Source organism: Aegilops tauschii, chromosome 4 (assembly GCF_002575655.3).
Source record: "Aegilops tauschii subsp. strangulata cultivar AL8/78 chromosome 4, Aet v6.0, whole genome shotgun sequence".
Lineage (NCBI taxonomy): Eukaryota > Viridiplantae > Streptophyta > Magnoliopsida > Poales > Poaceae > Aegilops > Aegilops tauschii.
In genome coordinates, this window is record NC_053038.3 from 193,493,908 (window position 1) to 193,518,875 (window position 24,968).

Genomic DNA, 24,968 nt, shown 5'->3' on the forward strand with positions numbered 1-24,968 from the left:
AAACTTCCCTGTGCAGCCACAAGCTATTATGGGCTCTAGCATAGTTGATTAAGTTGTGTGAACTCTTACAGTGGTAGACTAGAAGATGTAGGGGATGTAGGTGGTACGGTCTACCATCGTAAGGTGCTAACGCTTCTGAAAGATTATCTCTCGGTCATCCGTTTCTCAAACGTCTTGTAGTGCGAGAAACCAAACGGAGGAGATCGAGTCTTGTGGGGAAAAGTGCGCAAACCTCTGCAGAGTGTATAAACTAATCATGGTTAGCCGTGTCCCCGGTTATGGACATCTTGAGTATCTGGTTCTTGGATTATCATGTTGATCTCATCACTACTTAATTAATTTGTTTGGGTTGTTAATGATTAATTTTAATTGGGATTGAGAGGGGGTTTACCTTCTCAATATTTTTCAACAAACTTTGTAGTTAAATAAAACTTATTCTGTTGCAGTAGGGAAAAATTGGCTTTTTGCAAAAACATATTAACCCTACAGCCTCCACCAGCCATATATGCATGTAGTGATAGCATTATTCTGTTCTTTATCCTTTGTGCTACATTGCCAGCATATTCCATGTGCTGACCTGTTTTTGGGCTGCAATGTATCATGTTGCAGACTTTTCAGACGACGGGTAAGGAGCCTTAGGTCGTGGTCTTTCACTCAGTGATGCCGTTGGAGTTGATGGACTCACTTTATCCTCCAAGCCTTCCGTTGTTATCGTTCTAGATGGCCTTAAGCCATATTTATTGTAATAAGTTCTCTTTTGAGACATTCGATGTAATAAGTGTGTGATTGCTACTCTGTTATAAATCCTCCAAGTACTGTGTGTGTGAGCATTACCGATCCAGGGATGACACTTATGCACAGAGGTCAGACTGTTTGAGGTCTGGTCGCTACATAGGGATCGAAGATGATCCAAGTAAAAAGCTTCAGGAGTGTGATAGATTTTTAGCGGTTCTTCAACCATTGGTTCAGTGGGTACAACTAATTTTTTTGGTATTTTGCGTTTCCTACCCATAACTAAAGATAGAAAACAACTAAGAACAGCAAATAAAAATTACTTAGTGATAAAGTAAACAAGCACACACGAGAATATTCACCCCACGCTATTGCTCCCCGGCAACGGCGCCAGAAAAAGGTCTTGATAACCCACAAGTATAGGGGATCAATTGTAGCCTCTTTCGATAAGTAAGAGTGTCGAACCCAACAAGGAGCTAAAGGTAGAACAAATATTCCCTCAAGTTCTATCGACCACCGATACAACTCTACGCGCGCTTGACGTTCGCTTTACCTAGAACAAGTATAAAACTAGAAGTACTTTGTAGGTGTTTTCGGATAGGTTTGCAAGATAATAAAGAGCACGTAAATAAAAAGTAGGGGCTGTTTAGATAAAGACACAACTAAATTAGTTTTAGTAAAGAGCTTTTTGTCACAAGAAAGTTATTTGTCCCTAGGCAATCGATAACTAAACTGGTAATTGTTATTGCAATTTTATATGAGGGAGAGGCATAAGCTAACATACTTTCTCTACTTGGATCATATGCACTTATGATTGGAACTCTAGCAAGCGTCCGCAACTACTAAAGATCATTAAGATAAAACCCAACCATAGCATTAAAGTATCAAGTCCTCTTTATTCCCATACGCAAACAACCTACTTACTCGGGTATGTGCTTCTATCACTCACGCCACCCACCATAAGCAAATCATGAATATATTGCAAACCCTACAGCGGGGATCCCTCACGCTTGCGTGACACGGAGAGCACCATAGGACAGCACCAATAATAAAACATGCAACTCAAACCAATCACGGTCATCAATTAACCCATAGGACAAAACGGATCTACTCAAACATCATAGGATAGCCATACATCACTGGGAAATAATATATAGAGTTGAGCACCATATTTAAGTAGAGATTACAGCGGGTAAAAGAGGGGTTACACCACTGCATAGAGGGGGGAAGAGTTGGTGATGATGGCGGTGAAGTTGTTGGTGAACATTGCGGTGATGATGATGGCCCCCGGTGGCACTCCGGCGCCACCGGAAGCGAGGGGGAGAGAGCCCCCCTCCTTCTTCTTCTTCCTTGACCTCCTCCCTAGATGGGAGAAGGGTTTCCCCTCTGGTCCTTGGTCTCCATGGCATGGGAGGGGCGAGAGCCCCTCCGAGATTGGATATGTCTCTCTGTCTCTCTCTGTTTCTGCACTCTGGGATTCTGCCCTTTCACCGTTTCTTTTATAACCGGAGATCCGTAACTCCGATTGGGCTGAATTTTGGACACGATCTCTATCCGGAAATTACCTTTGTTGCGGCGAAAGAAGGGTTCCAACCGCCTTACGGGGTGGCCATGAGGGTCCAGGGCGCGCCTGACCCCCTGGGGCGCGCCCCCTGCCTCGTGGCCCCCTCGGGCATCATATCCCATTGATTCTTCTCCCTAAAAATCACAAAAATTCCAAAAAAAATCTTTGTCGGTTTTTATCCCGTTTGTACTCCGTTTGATATGGGTTTTCTGCGAAACAAAAATATGCAACAAACAGGAACTGGCACTGGGCACTGGATCAATATGTTAGTCCCAAAAATAGTATAAAAAGTTGCCAAAAGTATATGAAAGTTGTATAATATTGGCATGGAACAATCAAAAATTATAGATACGATGGAGCCGTATCATGGCGCAGTACGTGGATGAGTTCAGCAAGTTAGCACGCTACGCCCCAGATGATGTGACCACAGATGCCGCAAAGCAGCAGAAATTTCTGGAGGGACTGAATGATGAGCTGAGTATGCAGTTGATGGTGGCAACATTCACTAACTACCAGGAGCTGGTAGACAGGGCCCTCATGATTGAAAGCAAGCAGCAGTAGATAGAGAGCCGCAAACGGAAGTATGGACAAGGGAAATACAACTCTGGAGCTCAGCAGAAGCCTCGCTATACCCCGTACTCGGGAGGACACACTCATACCCATGCGGGACATAACCATGGAGGCCATTCCCACAATGGAGGAAGTTCACACAACCACATCGGCCCTAAGAATGGCAATGGGAGTGGAGGAAACAACAATCAGAACCGTCCCAACCCCGCTACACCCGCTAAGAAGGATCTAAGTCACATTACTTATTTCAAATGCGGGAAGACTGGACACTACGCCACCGAGTGTCCTGAAGCGAAGAATGGAAATGGTAACGAAAGCTCAGGGAAGAAGCCAAACCCCTTTACCAGAGGTTAGGTGAACCATATCAACATGGAGGAAGTTGAGGAGCAGCCTGATGCAGTTATTGGTAAGTTTTTGATTAGGTCATTTACAGCTCTTGTTCTTTTTGACACTGGTGCATCGCATTCATACATATCAAGGGGATTTGTGGATAAGTTTAAGTTGGAAACCTTAGCCCTTAGGTCACCCATGTTAGTAAGCTCACCAGGAGCGGAATATATGGCTGGATGGTGTTGTCAGTTGCCATTGACCATAGGCAAGCACGTTTTCCCCTCAGACCTCATTATTTTGGAGTCACAAGGATTGGACATAATACTTGGCATGGATTGGTTATCAAAGTATGGAGGAAACATCGATTGCGCTAGTAAGTCAATACTCCTCACCACACCAGAAGGAAAAAGAATCAAGTATGTGTCCAGGCATGCGCCAAGGAGGACCCAAGTAAATTCACTCTCGGGAGTCGTTCAGGAGGAAGTGCCAGTTGTGAAGGATTATCCCGATGTGTTCCCAGAGGAATTACCAGGCATGCCACCAGATCGAGATATAGAATTTTTGATAGAACTGTTACCAGGCACCGGACCAATATCGAAGAGACCGTATCGGATGCCCACAAATGATCTGGAGGAAATTAAGAAGCAGGTTAAGGAGTTATTGGAGGAAGGTTATATCCGACCAAGTTCATCACCATGGGGAGCCCCAGTGCTTTTAGTTGAAAAGAAGGATGGATCTTTGAGAATGGTTGTTGATTATCATGCACTGAATGAGGTGACTATCAAGAACAAGTACCCACTACCAATGATCAATGACTTGTTTGACCAGCTTCAAGGAGCTAAAGTATTCTCTAAGATCGATCTTCGATCAGGATACCACCAGCTAAAGATCCGAGAACAGGATATACCAAGGACAACTTTTACCACAAGGTATGGGCTATATGAGTACACAGTCATGTCTTTTGGATTAACTAACACCCTTGCCTATTTTATGAGTATGATGAATAAGGTGTTCATGGAGTTCTTGGATAAGTTTGTTGTGGTGTTCATTGATGATATATTGGTGTACTCAAAGAATGAAGAAGAACACAAGGAACACTTGCGCTTAGTTCTCGAGAAGCTCGAGGAACATCAATTGTATGCCAAGTTCAGCAAATGTGAGTTTTGGTTAAAGGAAGTTGGATTTCTCGGATATGTTATATCTGGAGAAGGTATAGCAGTAGACCATACTAAGTTTCAGCCTGTCACAGAGTGGTTGGCACCCACCTCAGTTGGAGAGATACGCAGTTTTCTTGGACTCGCGGGATATTATCGGAGATTCATTGAGAATTTTTCCAAGATTGCGAAGCCCATGACGGAATTGTTGAAGAAGGACACCAAGTTCAAATGGACCGAAGAATGTGAGGCCAGTTTTTAGGAGTTGAAGAAACGTTTAGTTACAGCCCCAGTGCTAATTCTTCCGAATATACGCAAGGACTTCCAAGTATATTGCGATGCTTCTCGCCAGGGACTTGGAGGTGTACTTATGCAAGACGGAAGAGTTGTTTCATATGCCTCACGTCAGTTTCGACCTCATGAGTAGAATTATGCCACGCATGATTTGGAGTTAGCAGCCGTAGTGCATGCGCTCAAGACCTGGAGATATTTTCTTATTGGAAACCGTTGTGATGTATACACGGATCGTAAGAGTTTGAAGTACATCTTCATGCAGAAGGAGTTGAATCTCAGGCAAAGGAGATGGTTGGTGCTCATAAAGGATTATGATATGAAGCTGCATTATCATCCAGGAAAGGCCAATGTTGTAGCAGACGCGTTGAGCCACAAGAGTTATGTTAATACTCTCGTGACCGGGGAATTACCGCAAGAGTTAGCCGACGATCTCAAGGAACTTCGATTGGAGATAGTACCAGAGGTTTTGTTGCAGCATTGGAAGTACAGTCTATGTTGTTGGGAAAGATTCGAGAAGCCCAGAAGACTGATAAGGAGATTGCAAAGATAAAGGAGAAGGTGAGTAAAGGAAAAGCCAAAGGTTTTCGTGAGGATGAGCACGAAACTTTATGGTTTGAGGATCATATTTATGTTCCCAATGATTCAGAGATCAGGAAGTTAATACTTCAGGAAGCTCATGACTCACCATACTAGATTCACCCCGAAAACACTAAGATGTATTTGGATTTGAAGGAACATTTCTGGTGGACAGGTATGAAGAAGGATATTGCCGAGTATGTAGCAGTATGTGATGTATGTCAGAGAGTTAAGGCAGAACACTAGAAGCCAGCAGGATTACTGTAGCCTATGCCGATACCCGTATGGAAGTGGGATAAGCTTGGCATGGATTTCATCACCGGATTACCCAGGACACGATCAGGTTATGATTCCATCTGGGTAGTAGTTGATTGCTTGACCAAAGTGGCTCACTTTATCCCTGTGAAAACCACTTATATGAGCGCGAAGTTGGCCAAGATATATATGACCAGGATCGTATGTCTGCATGGAGTTCCGAGGACCATCGTATCAGATAGAGGAACATAGTTTACCTCGAAGTTTTGGAATCAGTTGCACCAGACTTTGGGTACCAAGCTAGAGTTCAGTACAGCCTTTCATCCGTAGACAGATGGACAGACCGAGAGAGTCAATCAGATCCTGGAGGACATGTTAAGAGCTTGTGCGCTAGATTATGGATCTAGTTGGGATGGTAATTTGCCTTACGCAGAGTTCTCGTACAACAACAGTTACCAGGCTAGTTTAAAGATGGCCCCTTTCGAAGCTCTGTATGGAAGGAGGTGCAGGACACCATTGATGTGGGATGAAGTTGGAGACTGTCAGTTGTTCGGACTAGATTTAATCAAAGAGTCTGAAGAGAATGTTAAGTTGATTCGAGGTAGACTGAAGGTAGCTCAGTCTAGACAGAAGAGTTATGTTGACACCAAACGCAAGGAGGTAGCCTATGAAATCGGAGACAGAGCATATCTTCGTGTGTCACCACTTCGAGGAGTTAAATGATTTGGAGTCAAGGGAAAGTTAGCCCCAAGGTTTGTAGGACCATATCGAGTTTTGGAACGTATGGGAGAAGTGGCCTACAAGTTGGAGTTACCCGAAGGATTGTCAGGAGTTCATGATGTGTTTCACGTTTCCCAGTTGAAGAAGTGCCATGCAGAGATGGTTGATATTCCTCTAAGAGATACAGTGCCCCTGGAAGCAATTCAGTTGGAGAGTGACCTAACCTACGAGGAGAAACCCGTCAAGATTCTCGAGTTTGCCAGCCGAGTTACACGCGGTAAGGTCATCAAGTTTTGCAAAGTTCAGTGGAGCCACCATACCGAGGAAGAAGCCACCTGGAAGCGAGAAGAAGACCTACGGAAAGACCACCCACACCTATTTGCTAGCCAACCCGAATCTCGAGGGCGAGATTCATCTTAAGGGGGGTAGGTTTGTAACATCCCAATTTTCAATTTGGATGTTAATCATTAGGTCATCATATGCATCCATGATTCTTGCATTTTTGAATTGGTTTTATTTGGACATTTTGATCCAAGAGACCTTAAGCAACTCAAGGACCATTTGAAAGTTGGAGGTTTTGATAGAATTCCATTTTTGAATTTTCACAATTGGTAAATTGCATCAAGGTGATTCTTATTTGAAATTATTTTTCCAATTATTTCAAAATAACTGAAATAATGAGAGAAGATAATATGACTTCTTCAAAAACAGAGGAAATAATGGAAATTTAATTTTAAATAAAAATATATATTTTATTTGATTTTTATTTGAGATTTTATTCGGTTAAATTAGGAAAATTTGCATTTTTTAAAATTGCATTTTAGCCCAGAAAAATGTTCAGGTTGTCCTAAATATTACTAGAGGACTATGGAAATTGTTTTGGGGATTTTAGGATTTTTATTTATTTTACTTTTGGATTTTTCTATTTTTCGGCGAAATTATTTTAAAAAAATCTCTTTGACCGATTGGGCCGAAGCCCAGCCTGCCCGCAACCGCCACTGCCTCCCCGAGTCCGCCCCGCGCACGGCAGCCGCCGCCGCCGGAGAGTCCCGGCCGAACTACGCCTCCGCCTCGCCCCCTCCTCCAAGCCGAGCCGCCCCCTGCTCCTTAAATACCGCCCCCTCTCTCCTCAACCGCAGCCGCCGCCGAACCACCGCCCCACCGCCGCAGTCGAGCCACCGCCGCCCGCGCTCGCCGCCGCTTGCTCCGCCGCCCCGCGTCGCGAAGCCGCCGCCAACGCCGTCGTCGCCGCTGCCCCCTCTCGCCGGAGAAGGCCGCCGCCGCCAGTTCTTCTCACCCAAACCGGTATAAACCAAGAAAAACTGCCCGTTTTTTTTTATTTTTCGGTTTATTCGTTTAGATTGGTTTATTTTTTAGGTTTTGCTAAATAGCGACGTTCACCCGATTTTCTCTGTTAGCGGACAATTTCGTTCGCTAGTCACTGTTAGCGGACGTTCGTCCGATAGATTTTTCTTTTTCTGTTTATTTTCGGCCAGGGACCTATCCATGAATAGTTTTCTTACAGATTAGTCCCTGATCTTCAAGCCCTCACTACTTTTTGCTCGTTTATCCAAATCTAGTGAAACCAATGCTAAAATCTTCATCTTGTTCCCCTCTGTTCAGATAAACAACTTGAACATGATTTTAAAAATTTAAAATTTGGTTTCAAGCAGATTTGTTCTCGAACTTCTTTTGATCGTAGTTTGAGTTTCGTATCTCCGATTCGATTGATTCTTTTTGCAAATCGAAGCTCTTCACTTGTACTTTCTGTCTAGATCTTTTCTTTTGGTTTTACCTCTGCATCTTATGCTTGAGTGCTTATGTGTGCTATTGTTTATTCACGATAGAGTTTCCGGAGTGCGAGGCTTGCTACTGTGAATCTCTAGGGTTTTCCGATCGTCAGCAAGGCAAGTAACACTTTGATCATATCCCTTTATTACCCAGGTTTTATGCATTAGTTTCAGCCCTCAAACATTGCATGAGTAGGATTTGATAACATGTGGGAATTGGGAAGTAGATGATGAGGTACGAACCTATTGTCTTATATTCAAACCCTGGGTGTTACTACATTATGCTTATACTATTATGCTATGCTCGTAGACGTGGATTGGTATGTGAGATTCATGCAAGATGTGAGAGATGTTAAATTAAGGGAAACTTAAGGTGGCTACTTAAATACACATCTGGGTGGATTGGTTGTGGGCACCTGGAGCAATCCAGTGTTGTCCTAGGATATCCTGGAGTACCCGTGTGATCATCCTACGGTTTGCCACCCAGGCTCAAAGGGATCATAAGATTATTCATGCTAGAAACTTTCGTGTGCAGCCACAAGCCATTATGGGCCTGGCATAGTTGAGTATGTTGTGTGACTGTAACGCCCACGATGCGGCTATATCTCCCATGTGTCGAGGCACGACTTAGAGGCATAACCGCATTGTGGTTTTGTCGCAAGAAGGGTCATCTTCACACAATCCCATGTAATGAAGAAGAAAGGGATAAATAGAGTTGACTTACAATCGCCACTTCACACAATGAACATATAATTCATACATCATCAGAGTACACACATAGGTCCGACTACGGAACCAAAAGAAAACAAGACAACCTGATGCGGTGCATCCCACGATCATCCCCATGTACACTTCGACTACTCCCCAAGCCCCAAAAGGACATACGATAAGACCTCGACCATACGCCATGGGACACAAGGTGAACTCACTCCTCTTCGAACCGACACTTTCCACATATGAGACATGGTTACTACCTCATGCATGGACCTTGCATATACTCAGGTACAACCAAGATGACCATGGAGGATCCAAGGACCAAGGCCAAGCATGGAAGAGGAGAAGGAATAAGAAGAACGGACAAGACAGGACTTGCCCGGATCATCCGGACCCCCAGCCGGACGATCCGGACCAAGCCCGGATGATCCGGACCTCCACCCGGACGATCCGGGTAATGTGCCCGAAGACACCCGAAGCCTGCTCGACAAAGCCGGATCATCCGGACCCCCGACACCCGGATCATCCGGGCCACCATCCGGATCATCCGGACCTTGCCTGCGTGCATGACTTGGGCCGAGGCCCGTGTACCCCTTCGCCCCTCACTTACCCCTTCGTGGCTTAGCATTATATATAGACCCCCTCCTCCTCCATTTGAGCGTTAGCAAAGTAGTAGCTCATATGTGAGGATAGCTTTTGCTCATCCATACGGATTGTCTCCTCGAGAGTGACCGCGGCCCCTCTACGGAGAAGATCCCCTTGGATTCAAGACCCCCTCTTGGGTGGCCCCATCAAGACCTCCTTACGGAGAAGAACCGGTTACCGTTTCTATCGTCCGTTGTTGACTTTGGATCTTGTATCTTACCTTTGTGTTCATCGATCTAGCGTATGTGTGATCTATTCTTGTTGGTTGAGTGATTCTCTCGTGTTTCCTCTTGTGTTTTCCCCTCGTTTTCCCCTCGTGTTCTTCGTGTTCATCGTGGGATTCGCTCCTTTCGTGGAAGATCGGTCGTATAGGGTTCCACCCTACATCATCTTGGATCAGAGCCTAGGTTGATCATGATTTCGGAGCCTCCCCGTTGTGTTTTCTAGCCTTGTTTTGATTGATTTCGTCCTAAATTCGAAAATCCCCACCAAAAATAGCCCCAATTTTTTTTTGTGATTTGTTGGTTTTGATGATGTTTTGTTGATTTTGATCCATGGATTTGCTTGGTTTCGAGTAGATCTAGCATCTCCCCAAGTTTCCCCACCTTCCATCCCCGAAATCTCCTCAAATTTGCCCCGAAAATCCCCCATTTCCGCCCAAAAATTCGTCCCCGAGAGGAAATCCCGAGCAATTTGACTTGCCCGGATCATCCGGACATCCCCCGGATCAGCTGGACGCCCCCCCCCCCCCCCGGACGTCCGGATAACCCACGCACCCGAAAAACAGAACCGGGCTGACGAACCCGGATCATCCGGATGTACACCCGGACCAAGCCCGGATCATCCGGACCTGCTCCCGGATGTCCGGCTAACCCTGACACTGACTCGGTTGAATTCTTGTTTCGGCCATAACTAATTCATCCGGAGTCCTTTTTGATGTTCTTTAGCTCGTTTTGAAGCTCTTGACATGACCCTTCCCACAAAAATTCCACCAACATCATTTGACTCCATCAAATTTTCTGAATTTTGGCATCTTTGCCTAGGGCCACCACCATATCATCCGCATTACCACCGCCAACTTCCGCAACCTAACCCATTTTGTTCCCCATTGCATATGTGGTTGCTTGAGTAGTGATTTGAGTCTTCTAAGGTGTTTCGGCTACTTAGGGACGGTTGCTTCTTCATTAACCACCACCAACACTTCCGCATAGGCTTGCGCACCATACACTTCCGCCACACCAACTTAACCCAATTTTGTTTGTGTTGTGAGTTGTGTCTCCTAAGGTGTTTCGGCTACTTAGGGACCGTGCTTTCAACTCCGACACCGTGTATAGTCCACCACCATAACCTCCACTTCCGCATTGCCTAGTGCAACACCACCGGTTTCTGCTACCACCATTTGACTTTTGTCCTTGAGATTTTGAGTTGTGGTTTTTCGTTTCCTAAGGTGTTTCGGCTAATTAGGAATGGGTCGACATCGACAACACCGCCTCTCATCATCGCCACGGATGGTAACCTCGACGACACCATTGTATATTCCCCTTGCAATTGCATTGATAACCCCTAGCCCATTTTGCATCACTTGCCTATCGAGACTAGCCATTTGAGTATTGCCCGGCAACGTTACTTGTGCACATTAGTGATCCACCCTTCCATTGCATACATACCATATCATATTGGTATCATCATATCATCCCTTGTGTCACAAGATTGTTCCCGCATATACACAATTACTATCTTGGGTTGTGCATTGTGGCCATATCAAAAAAAAATAAGCTTTTAAGCAAAAAGAGAAAGAGCAAAGAAGCTTGTAAGCAAGTGCCATAGCACCATACCACACTGCACATAAGATTGTCATATCCGATCATCTTGGATCATCTTGAGAAACACCGGGAACCATACATACATAGCATACTTAGGATAGAAAGTTTATCCATTTTGCATCTTATAGGTTGTGCACAAGTGTCGTATCCGCCCATTGAGCAATCGTGCTAGCGTCTCTCTTGAGTTGTGCAACACGAGCGTTTTCCGTGGACTCCACATTTTGTGCTCATTCCTTGGTTGCACGACCCCATTTATCTATCCGTGTGTGTGTTTCCGTGTGCCACATATTGCTATTGGTCTACTTGTTACATTTGCGAATTTGTGAATCTCTTTCAACATTATTGACTCTTGCTAACATTTTGCATCAAATTTTTGTGCCACTATCCTCACCGAGCTCCACCATAAGCCTTACTTGTGTAGGTGTGAGAAACCGACAAGAATTGGTACCAATTGTGTTATTTCCTTGTTACACATTAAGTGATCATTGATCCATTTTCAACATCGGTCAAGGTACATTTGGTATAAGTTCTTCTCTTTCTCCCACTCATATTTGCTCGAGTCTTGTGATGGATAGGCAAGGCATTTCATCTCCGGTCTTCGACAACAACGACGGTGTGAACAACTACATCACCAAAGCGTCCATCTTCGATCTACAACGACAAATGCAAGGCACACAATCTACCTTGCGAGAGCGCCTCGACAACCTCGCCATCGACATACACCACTCCGAAGCAAGGAAAAGGGACTACATCGACACCAAGTTGGGCGAGCTAAAGGATCAACTACGAGACATGGTGGCCGACTACAAGTCTTCTTCCCCTTCATCATCCTCAAGGCGGCGGCGAGCAAGTCGATCATCTTCGGAGCACAAACAAGATGTAAGCGCAAGTTGTCCACGTCCACATCTCCATGGCGACCACCATCACGTTCGTGATCCACATCGTCATGAAGGGCAAGTCACCTCCACGCATCATGTGCACGACGACGACGAACGACATCTACTACGAGCTCAAGTGCGACAACGACACGATCAACATGAAGATGCTCCACAAGCGCAAACGCACAAGTCCGAACAAGCCCTACTTCACGGCAAGTCCAAGCTTCATGGGCAAAAGAGAAGACCGCAAGACAAGCACCACCAAGACGGAGCTACGGCTACAACAACCACTTCGGCTTCTTCGCCAAGTGCTATCAAGGCATCTTCGCCTTTGGACGTACGGCATCTTCGCCTACTTCCCGTGAGTTCGCCTACATCGACATCTTCAACGACAAGGCAACCACCTACGAGCGAGGGCGACACTTCCATCTTCGGAAACCCCTCAAGAAAGATGGCCGAGCATGGGAAATTCCCTTCGGTCATGGAGACGAGCTACGAGGTGCCACATCATATGGGCCTCCAACAACAAGACGGTGACAAGAAGGTTGAGCATGGGACTATCCCTTCAACCAAGGCGGCGATAGGAGTTGAGCATGGAGACGTTTGCACCTACACCTCTCCGACACCAACATATGACGAGATGTCCCAATTGCCATGTGAGGAGAGCCACCGCACCATGAGTGATATGAATGACTCCACCATATGTGACATTGAGTGCATTTCCTATGAGAGGATGAGTGTGACCATCACTACCCCCACACTTGAGAGCATGACACACATCCTATGTGAGGTTGAGAGCCTTTTGAGTGACTCCACCAACCATACGAGTGAGAGCATCATATTGGGAGTGAGTGAGCCACAACACTTAGTGAGTGAGGTAGTTGACACGGCACGTGAAGCCACTATGATTTCTAACGACTTAACCTCTACTCCTAGTGTGTTTTCTTCTTTGGTGCTAGGTCTCCTACATGACAACATGCCTACCCTCGACGAGTCCATACCTCCAATGGAGACGATGATGGCCATGGTGGAAGAAGATGCACCCCCCACATGGTACCATCAAGTTGCAACCTCACCTACAACACATGAGCAACGCTCCAAAGGTAACATAGGTGACAATGTTTCTCTTGTCTCACTAGTGGACTATCTCACCAATGATTGCTTGCATGATGTTGACACACCTATTCCCATGCTTCATGCTAGTGCGACTTCTTCATGTCATGACTTGCCAATTTATGATGACTATGATGATGAGCATGTTGAGTTGCCTAGTTGTGATGCTATGCTCCATAGGATATCATGTGAAAATTCTATTGGTCACGTCATGTTTGACAATCCATTAAACTTGTCATATGCTATGAGTGAGATCTCCCATATTGCATCATTTCAATCTCAACATAGTAACTATGCATGCCCCATTAAGATAAATCCCATTTGCACTTACGGCATAGATGACGAGATGATGGTCATTGGCTTTTGTTTTTCATGTGATGATATTGCTATGCTTCCTTTACATGATTTGCGCAATTCATCTACTATGCCATGCCATGATCACATTGTTCCAAATATGCTTTGTTTTGGATGCTGTCAATATTCTCCATGTGATGTTTCTACTAATGCTCATGAGGAGACCCCCATAGTTTCCTCATACATATTAGGAGATTTTGATGCATTCCATACTTTGCATGACTCCCATAATTGCGTGCACCATATGCATTCCATGAAAAACAATGCTCTACATATTTCTCGTGATGCATTACACAATTTGAGTCTCCATTATGCTATACATAACAACAAACCTATCATGATGGATGACATGTTTCTATATCACGCATCTCATTTATTTGAGCATTGGCTATTTTGTGCTAACCAACACATGCACGTATGCATCATGATGGATGATGTGTACATATATCACACACACACAATTTTTCCTTTGCCTTTGTTTTGTGTAGGTACTCATGTATACTCGTCAACCTCTCAATCCCAAGAGTTGGCGAAACGAGCTCTTGAGAGCAACGATGATTTGGGATCCCGAGGATTATCATTCCCACCATTCCCCTCGCGCAAGGACTACGCGCATCTCTTTTACTTGTCTCTCACACGGCTATGGGCTATTTATCACTTGTTACCTTATGCCCATTCTATCGTGTTCACTTTGCATGTTACACCTCTTTCCATGCCTTTGACATGCAATTGTGACCCTTGCTTGCACTTACATATGATTCACCATTATGCTACTTCTATGTGTATTTGCATGCTTGGTGGAGATCCTTGTTGCTATTGCCATCTTTATCATGTGCCTCATACTATTGATGCTTGTTGTGTTGGGAGAGTCATGATGTACCATTGCTATTTACATGTGGCCTCTCGCCAATACATTGATGGTACTTTCCTCCTATCTTGCTTTCATGCTTGTACCATGTCATGTGAATTATTCATGCACACTATTTGCACCCATGACATGTTTGCCATGATTCCTTCTAGTATGTTGCATCTTCGCACTACTAGCTTGCTTGACTTGATCACTATGATTACTTGCTTTGTCGCATCACCCATGTTCCATTTTTACTCGCTTTCTTGGGTTGATGACATATATGTTCATGCCTTTCACATGACATATCTTGATCATTGTCTCTTGTCTCCATTAGTTGCACCTCTCATATGCTATTGTAGTGAGTGCACCCATGCTATGCTTATTCATCTTGGAGACTTGGACATACTACTTGTGATGCATGCTTGTTTGATTGAGCCTTGTTTTTCCGAGTGTTTGTCATGTTCTTTCATTTTGAAGGATTCACAAGGCGGTACCATAACGAGACATATTGGTTATGTGAAGGCATACAAGATGCGCAACTACAAAATCCTTGAGAAACTCCTAAAGGTGAACTCCTTCCCTTTGAGCCATCTTCAAATATGCATATTGGACGGGCCATTCTTTCATTGTTGTTTCCTTCTTGTTGTCTACATGATACATCTATTGGATGGAGGACCGGCATTGGAGATGGACTCTATGGACCCTCAAGTTGAGGAGTGCTCGGACTTAGTCGATTCACCAACGGACCACCATTTCTACCACGACATTGAGCCATGGTACAACAACTCCCATAACAAGTTTGCACTTTATACATGGATTGACTTGCATTGTGATTGCCTTGTAGCATCTTGTATTTCTATGTCATCCATGATATATGAGCTTATGCATTTCCTAGATGGCATATTCATACATAATGATCACATTGCCTACCATCAATTGCATGATAACATAATCATATTGAGCATCCATTGCCATATTCATGCTATTGATAAACCGTCTCACTATGACATCATTTTGCACCATGGTTGCATTCATCATATTCACAACACATTTGTGTGCACAATGTATGATTTTTCTCCCATGAATGCTTTACATGTCATTTTACATCATTTGGATAAGCATCTCATGCATTGTCATGAGCAATTCCTTTGGACGAACTCATGCTTATTTCATGGACACCTTGTGTGCGCTAACCATTGTATTTCCGAGTGTCATTTGTGTTTGCTCTTCTTGCATGTATACCACTCCGGCGACACCTTGGAGTACTTGGATTGCGCAATGTCTTCAACTCCGTCCAACTACAAGTCCGTCCACAACAACCGTTTCCATGGTGATGAGGATCACGATCCGAGGTTGGATCTTTCCCAAGCGGGCGGAGATGATGCGGTGCATCCCACGATCATCCCCATGTACACTTCGACTACTCCCCAAGCCCCAAAAGGACATACGATAAGACATCGACCATACGCCATGGGACACAAGGTAAACTCACTCCTCTTCAAACCGACACTTTCCACATATGAGACATGGTTACTACCTCATGCATGGATCTTGCATATACTCAGGTACAACCAAGATGACCATGGAGGATCCAAGGACCAAGGCCAAGCATGGAAGAGGAGAAGGAAGAAGAAGAACGGACAAGACAGGACTTGCCCTGATCATCCGGACCCCCAGCCGGACGATCCGGACCAAACCCGGATGATCTGGACCTCCACCCGGACGATCCGGGTAATGTGCCCGAAGACACCCGAAGCCTGCTCAACGAAGCCGGATCATCCGGACGGTCGCCCGGATCATCCGGACCCCCGACACCCGGATCATCCGGGCCACCATCCGGATCATCCGGACCTTGCCTGCGCGCATGACTTGGGCCGAGGCCCGTGTACCCCTTCGCCCCTCACTTACCCCTTCGTGGCTTAGCACTATATATAGACCCCCTCCTCCTCCATTTGAGGGTTAGCAAAGTAGTAGCTCATATGTGAGGATAGCTTTTGCTCATCCATAAGGATCGTCTCCTCGAGAGTGACCGCAGCCCCTCTACGGAGAAGATCCCCTTGGATTCAAGACCCCCTCTTGGGTGGCCCCATCAAGACCTCCTTACGGAGAAGAACCGGTTACCGTTTCTATCGTCCGTTGTTGACTTTGGATCTTGTATCTTACCATTGTGTTCATCGATCTAGCGCATGTGTGATCTATTCTTGTTGGTTGAGTGATTCTCTCGTGTTTCCTCTTGTGTTTTCCCCTCGTTTTCCCCTCGTGTTCTTCGTGTTCATCGCGGGATTCGCTCCTTTCGTGAAAGATCGGCCGTATAGGGTTCCACCCTACATCACAACCCCAAATGCTAGATCCCCAATCGTCCCAACTGGGCTCCACTACTGATCATCTGGAAACGAAACATAGTAACGACCAAGTCCATGTCGAACTCCCACTTGAGTTCGGTAGCATCACCTGCACTGGCATCATCGGCACCTGCAACTGTTTTGGTAGTATCTGTGAGTCACGAGGACTCAGCAATCTCAAAACCCGTGAGATCAAGACTATTTAAGCTTATGGGTAGGATGTGATAATGAGGTGAAGTTGCAGCTAGCGCTAAGCAAAAATGGTGGCTAACATACGAGTACAAGAGTAAGATGAGAAACTACGCGACAGTCATGAAGCTAGAAGTGATCAAGAAGTGATCCTGAAACTACTTACGTTCATACATAACCCAAAATTGTGTTCACTTCCCAGACTCCACCGAAAAGAGACCATCACGGCTACGCACGCGGTTGATTCATTTTAATTAAGTCAAGTGTCAAGTTCTCTACAACCGGATATTAACAAATTCCCATCTGCCACATAACCGTGGGCACGGCTCTCGAAAGTTTATACCCTGCAGGGGTATCCCAACTCAGCCCATCACAAGCTCTCACGATCAACGAAGCATATTCCTTCTCCCAGAACAACCCGATCAGACTCGGAATCCCGGTTTCAAGACATTTCGACAATGGTAAAACAAGTCCAGCAAATCCGCCTGAATGTGCCGACAAATCCCGATAGGAGCTGCACATGTCTCGTTCTCAGGGCACACCGGATAGGTCAGGCTACGAGTAAAACCAGCCCTCAAGTTTCCCCGAGGTGGCCCCGCAGGCTGCCCGGTTCGGACCAACACTCAGAGGAGCACTGGCCCGGGGGGGTTTAAAATAAAGATGACCCTTGAATCTGCAGAACCCAAGGGAAAGTTATAGGTGGTAGGTAGGCAAATGGTAAAACCAAGGTTGGGCCTTGCTGGAGGAGTTTTATTCAAGGCGAACTCTCAAGGGGGTCCCATAACTCCAACCGCGTAAGGAATGCAAAATCAACATAACACCGGTATGACGGAAACTAGGGCGGCAAGAGTGGAACAAAACACCAGGCATAAGGCCGAGCCTTCCACCCTTTACCAAGTATATAGATGCATTAATTTAAAATAAGAGATAATTGTGATAGCCCAACATAATCATGTTCCAACATGGAGCAATCTTCAACTTCACCTACAACTAACAACGCTATAAGAGGGGCTGAGCAAAAGCGGTAACATAGCCAAACAACGGTTTGCTAGGAAGGTGGGTTAGAGGCTTGACATGGCAATATGGGAGGCATGAAAAACAAGTGGTAGGTAGCGTGACATAGCGATACAACAAACAACTAGCAAGCAAAGATAGAATTGATATCGAGGGTAATGGTCATCTTGCCTGAAATCCCGCAAGGAAGAAGAACGAGTCCATGAAGAAGACAAATGAACGTAGTTGAACGGATCCTCACAACTCCGGAACGAAACCGGAACTATCGAAAAGGAGCACAACAGGAAAGAAGCAAACAACATCATAAACACACAAGCATAAACATGGCATAATGCACAAACAAGTATGATGCATGTCCGGTTTAATGAGGCATGGCATGGCAAAGTGCACAACCAATACTACAAATTAAGTGGAGCTCAATATGCAACGAGTTGCATATTGACGAAACACCACATCAATTATTTAGTTCTCTCTCGTTTATGTACCCAATAATATTAAAATTTTATTAAACATGGCAAGGGGTGAAGCATATGAAAACTACCTATCTAGGCAAGTTTAAATGAGGCCGGAACAACAAACAACAATTCCGGAAAATCCTCATGTCCATATTTCGAATTTGGTACTGTTCTGCCCTAAAACATATTTTAATGTTATTAAATAGTAAAACAAAGTGCGCCAAGTTAATCTGTGCACTATTCCACCCCATTTACATATAAAGTTTATTAAATTCGGAGCTACGGTTATTTAGTTATGAAATAAATCATTTTAACATGGCATTTATGCAAAATTAAACAAACAACAAGTTTAAACATTTTAAACATGGATGAAACTAGCATATTATGAAACTAGATGAAATTCTAAGCATTACATATTTAAAACATTTTAAACCGATGCACGGTTAATGAGTTATTATATGCATGATGTGCAAGGACTTTTCTGTAAAATAGTAATCTCCTCGAAATTCCTATAATCGCACAGACTGGAAAAAAAGCACTACTGGGCTGAATCTGTTGGGCGCTGGGCTGCTCACCTAGCTGGGCTCGGCCCAGATCGGTGGAGGTGGGAGCTGGGCCGCAGTCAACGGCGAAGGTGAGGTGGCCCAGGTGCGTGTGGTCGATCTTGAGTCGGTCAACGCGAGCGGTCGAGGCACCAGCTCCTATCGTTCGATACAGGGTGAAGTAGAGGGCGGCGCACAGAGATGCAGAGGATGCAGGTGCGAAGGCCGGCGGAAGGGGAGGCACAGATTCGGACGGTGGAGCTCGAGTTCATCCGGATGCGGCCGGTTTTGGTGGCGGACGGGAAAGGGCAGGGCGGCGCGGAGGCGGCAGAGTTCGAGGCCATGGCGACTCGACGGTGACGCTGCATGTAAGCAATGCAGCGGATCTAGGAAGGATTAGGGATTTGAATTCGAATTGGGGATGAGTTTCGGTAGCTTTCCTCCCAACCACCCACACAGCTATCCGATTACACCGGCCGAAGCCGTCACTACTTTCCAGCCAAGCCACAGAGAGAGAGCAAGGCAACTATTTAACTATCGACCGTTAACATAGTTAACAGGCCGTGGAATAGTCTTTCAGCCACTTGGGCGGCTTGGTCTTGCGCCTGGGCCGTTGGGCCGGGCCTTCCTCTTGAACGCTTCCTCCCGCGCTTGCTTCGCTTGTCGGAACTGCTACAGTGCCTTGATCGCTTGTCGCCAGCTTCTTCTGTTCTTCTATAATAGGGACGCATTTAGGGACGCTGACATCCCCCTTTCTTGCGAACTGGCTTGACCCCAAGCCGGTGACCGAGGGAATTGTTGCTTCAGAGAGTCCAAATCCTCCCAAGTGGCAGCTTCAGGAGAACTTCCGCTCCAGAGAATTAAGCCTTGCGCCACCGTCTTGTGTCCTGCAGATCAAAATCGGTGGTCCAATATACGGAGAGGGACTTGAAGCAGGGCTGCAGGAGATGGTAACTGCTGTTGAATTGTCGTAGCAGGTGGAATGAAACGCTTGAGCTGCGAAACATGGAACACCGGGTGAATACGGCTGGATGGTGGAAGATCCATTTTATAAGCCACTGCACGTATCTTCTCCACAATCTTGTAAGGGCCAAAGAATTTGAAGGAAAGCTTGTGATTGGCGCGTCTGACAACGGATGACTGCACATACGGTTGAAGCTTGAGGAAAACCATGTCATTCACAGCAAACTCCCGTTCAGTGCGTTTCTTATCTGCCTGATGCTTCATTCGCTGTTGCACACGGAGCAAGTGTTGCCTGACCGAATCGATCACCAACTAACGTGAGTCTAATCAAGACTGGATATCCAGAGGAGCGATTGTGTCAGACTCAGAGATTCCAAAGTATCTGGGTGTTTGACCATAAATGATTTCAAATGGAGATTTATTCAGGGCAGAATGCCAGTTAGTGTTGTACCAGAACTCACAGAGAAAGAGAGCCATTTACTCCATTTAGCAGGGTGAGCACTGATAAAGCATCTCAAGAAACATTCAATTTGTTGATTAACTCTTTCTGTGTGCCCATCAGTTTCAGGGTGATAAGCTATGCTCATGTTTAGTTCAGCACCAGTTCTGGAAATAAGAATCTTCCAAAATGCACTTGTGAATATGGGATCTCTATCACAAATGATCAACCTAGGCATACCATGCAACTTATAAACATTGTCCAAGAAGATCTCAGCAACCTTTTGTGCATTAAAGGGATGTGTGAGCCCCATAAAGTGGCCATACTTGGAAAATTTGTCAATGACCACCAATATGCAGTTGTACTGATATGAAGAGGGAAGACCTGATATGAAATCCATAGAGACTGTATCCCATGCTTTGGAAGGAACTGGGAGAGGGGATAAGAGTCCAGGGTACTGTACTCGCTCAGGTTTAGCTTGCTGGCATATCAGACAAGACTGCACTTGAGATTTGATGAAGTTCTTCATACCAAGCCACCTGAAAAGAGGAAGAATTCTCTTATATGTAACAGGAAACCCAGAGTGACCCCCTACTGGACTGGAATGGAATGCAGTGAAAATTTTCATTTGCATATCAGAGTCCTGGCCAACCCAAATGCAGTTCTTATAACGCAGAATGCCCTGGTGCAGAGTATATGGTGGCTTAGAGTGAGGATCAACAGCTAATTGTTGCAGTATAGCTTGAACTGTAGAATCCTGGCTGTAACTTGCAATAATTTCCTGCATCCAAGTGGGCTGGGCACTAGAAATATGATATATCTGGGTTTCATCAGGAGGCCTCCTAGATAGTGCATCAGCAGCAGTATTGGAAGTGCCCTGTTTGTATTGGATAGTGTAGTTCAGTCCCAACAATTTGGTCAGACATTTCTGTTGCCAAGGAGTGTGAAGGCATTGATCTTGCAGATGTGCCAAACTTTTTTGATCAGTCTTGATTACAAACTGTTGGACCTGCAGGTATGATCTCCATTGATCTACTGCTAGCAGGATAGCTAAGTACTCCTTCTCATAAACTGACAACTCTCTGTTTTTAACACCCAAAGCTTTGCTGACATAAGCTAGGGGTGGCCCTGTTGCATTAACACAGCACCAACACCATAGTCACATGCATCAGTTTCCACAGTGAATGTTTTTGAAAAATCAGACACAGCCAACACAGGAGCAGATGTGAGAGCTTGTTTGAGCACCAGGAAGGCTTCTTCAGTAATGCTAGTCCACACAAACGGTGTCCCTTTCTTGAGAAGTTCAGTTAGAGGTTTAGCAATGATCCCATAGTGCTTGATGAACTTCCTGTAGTAACCACTAAGTCCAAGGAAACCTCTAACCTCTTTAACATTTGTGGGAGTGGGCCAGTCTTGGACAGCAGTTATTTTAGCAGGATCTGTAGATACCCCTTTTTCAGAAATGACATGTCCCAGGTAAGCAATTTCCTGTTGAGCAAAAGCACATTTGGACATTTTAACTTTCCACTCTTTTTCTTTCAGAATTGCCAGAACTTGGGCAACATTCTCCAAATGTTCTCTGAATGTTTTACTGAAAACTAATATGTCATCAAAGAAACATAACACACATTTCTTGAGAAGAGGAGAGAGATCAAAGTTCATTGTCCCTTAGAAGGTTGCTGGAGCCCCTGTCAATCCCATAGCAACCACAAGAAATTCAAAGTGGCCATGGTGAGTCTGAAAAGCAGTTTTGTACTCTTCCCCTGGAGCTAATCTTATTTGGTGAAATCTAGCTTTAAGGTCCAATTTAGTAAACCAACATGCCCCAGCTAGTTCATCCAGCAATTCATCTATAATTGGCACTGGGTATTTGCTTTTCAGAGTAATTGCATTCAGATGTCTGAAATCTACAACCAATCTCCATTCCCCCTCTTCTTTCATCTTGACCATCAGGACAGGGGAGGAAAATGGACTTTTGCTGGGTCTAATCATTCCCAAGGACAACAGTTCTTGAATCTGTTTTTCCAGCTCATCTTTAAGCTTTGGGGCAATCCTGTATGGTCTGACAGAAACTGGCCTTGCACCTAGAATCAGGGGAATATAGTGGTCCTGCATTCTTCTAGGAGGAAGTCTAGTTGGTGCCTCAAACACTGTATGAAACTTGTCCAAAAGAGCCTGCATCTCAGGGCATATTTGTTGGTCAGTAGAACAATGAATGATGGACAAGGACACAGCTGCCAGAGCAAATTCTGAAGGAAGGAGGCCCTGCAAGGTTACTGTACGCCCTTGGTCTCTGAATGACAACCACTTCTGAACCCAGTCTATTTGCATAGGGCTATGCTGAGATAACCAATCCAGGCCCAAAATTCCATCATGAGTGGACAATGGAAGTAATCTGAAATCAGAAGAAAACTGGTGGTCACAACAACTCCACTAACACTTTTTCAACATTTGAGAGCACTGCAAAGAAGTACCACCAGCCACAGTAACTGAAACTACAGCTGTATCTTGCACATTCAGGAGAAGAGGAGCAAATGCACTATCTATGAAAGAGTGGGTGCTACTAGAATCCACCAGGAAGATCAATGTACGGTTCTGCAGCTGTATTTCCAACTGAAATGAAGGTGCATTGGGGTCTTTGCCAATTGCTGTTGCTGACAAGCGCATGCTATGAACTGAAACCAAATCAGCATCAGACAAGTCAGACGAACCAGTGTCTAAGGCCTGGACATGATCAATCAGTTCCTGCACAAAATGTAACTGGACTGTGGATTGGCATACATGATCTCTTGACCAACGTTCTCCACACACAAAACAAAGTCCCTTTGATTTGCGATAAGCACGGAGAGCAGACCATTTATCATTAGTCGAGGGAGTTTTCAGAGTTTCAGACTGTCGCTTATCTTCAGACTGGCGAGATTTGGGAGGAAGAGGAAGTGGGTGCGGTCCAGATTTCATACCATGCAAATTGTTAAGTGGTGTAACCCCTTCCCCGAGTTCTTCATGCAATAACGCCAGATCATAAGCAGCATCAAGATCTCTTGGTTTCTGGAGAGCGACAGCAACACGAACGCCTGGCTTGAGGCCGTCGAGGAACCGCGTCGTGTAATGCAGGTGATTAGGAGCCTCTTCATACGCTGATAACTGGTCATACAAGTCAGCAAACTGATCGACATAATCAGCAACGGAGCTAGTTTGCGCAATACGAAACAACTGACGAAGCAGAGTTTGGTGCTGGTTCCTGCCAAAGCAACTCTGCAAACTACAGCAAAATTCAGACCAATTGGCATGAGGGGATTTGCGTTGTGCTGACTCCAGCCAACGAGCTGCTGCTCCTTCAAACTGAGACGTTGCCAACGAAACCCATCTGTGCTGAGGAGTGCACCATAGCCGAAACTGATCCTCACAGCCGGACTGCCACAGCCGCGGATTGGTGCCGTCGAAACAAGGAAGATCAGCCCGAACACCAAAGGAAAAGGCATCAGCAGTATCTGGAGGAGTCGAATCACGGACAGGAGGGGAACGAGCATGGAAATTGGAATCACGCGCACCTCTGACCGGAGGAGGGAGATATGTATTATGTGCCTTCCCCGGTGTTCCTGGTCGATGCCGAGGGAGTCAGAAGCAGAACCGCGACCACTCCCAGCCAAACGAGACGACGAGGTCTCGGCGCGCCCTGGTTGTTCCTTCGGCCACTCGCCTCAGAGTTGCTCAAGCTCGAGATTGATCTCGTCGCGCACGCCGTCGACGCGCGCCGACAGCAACCCATCGAGCGTGATCGTGTTCGCTTGAATCAGCTTGTCGACGGTGATGAGGAGATTCTCACCGTGCTCCTTGAAGCGCTGGTCCAGATCGGCGGTGAAGTCTGCCCGCAGGAGCGCGTACACGCCGCGCCCGTCCTCGGATAGCTTGTCCATCGCCTCTGCTCGCCGCCGATCACGCCACCGTGTCCCGTGCTGATGCCGCGGCAGCTCCAGGACCGCTGAATCTGATACCAACTATAAGCAACGCAGCGGATCTAGGAAGGATTAGGGATTCGAATTCGAATTGGGGATGAGTTTCGGTAGCTTTCCTCCCAACCATCCACACACCTATCCGATTACACCGGCCGAAGCCGTCACTACTTTCCAGCCAAGCCACAGAGAGAGAGAGAGCGAGGCAACTATTTAACTATCGACCGTTAACACAGTTAACGGGCCATGGAATAGTCTTTCAGCCACTTGGGCGGGTTGGTCTTGCGCCTGGGCCGTTGGGCCGGGCCTTCCTCTTGAACGCTTCCTCCCGCGCTTGATTCGCTTTTCGGAACTGCTACAGTGCCTTGATCGCTTGTCGCCAGCTTCTTCTGTTCTTCTGTAACAGGGACGCTGACACTGCAGCTTCGAGGCGTCGGCCATGGGAGCTCCGGCGAGTTCCCTGAGAAGAAGGAGAGCAGGCGGTTCCTGTCCACGGTAGAGAGAGAGCCATGAGAGAGAGATGAATACAGAGGGAGGAGGAAGAACGAGGGAAGGAGGTGGGGCATGGCGCTGGACCTGTGGCCGCCGGCGGCGACTGTCAGAGGTGTGGCCGGAGATTGAGGCGGCCTGGGGACGAGGGAGCCCCACGAGCATGGGCTCTCGGGCACGGGATGGTGGCCTGGTCTCGGGCGTGGGCGAGCTCTTGGGT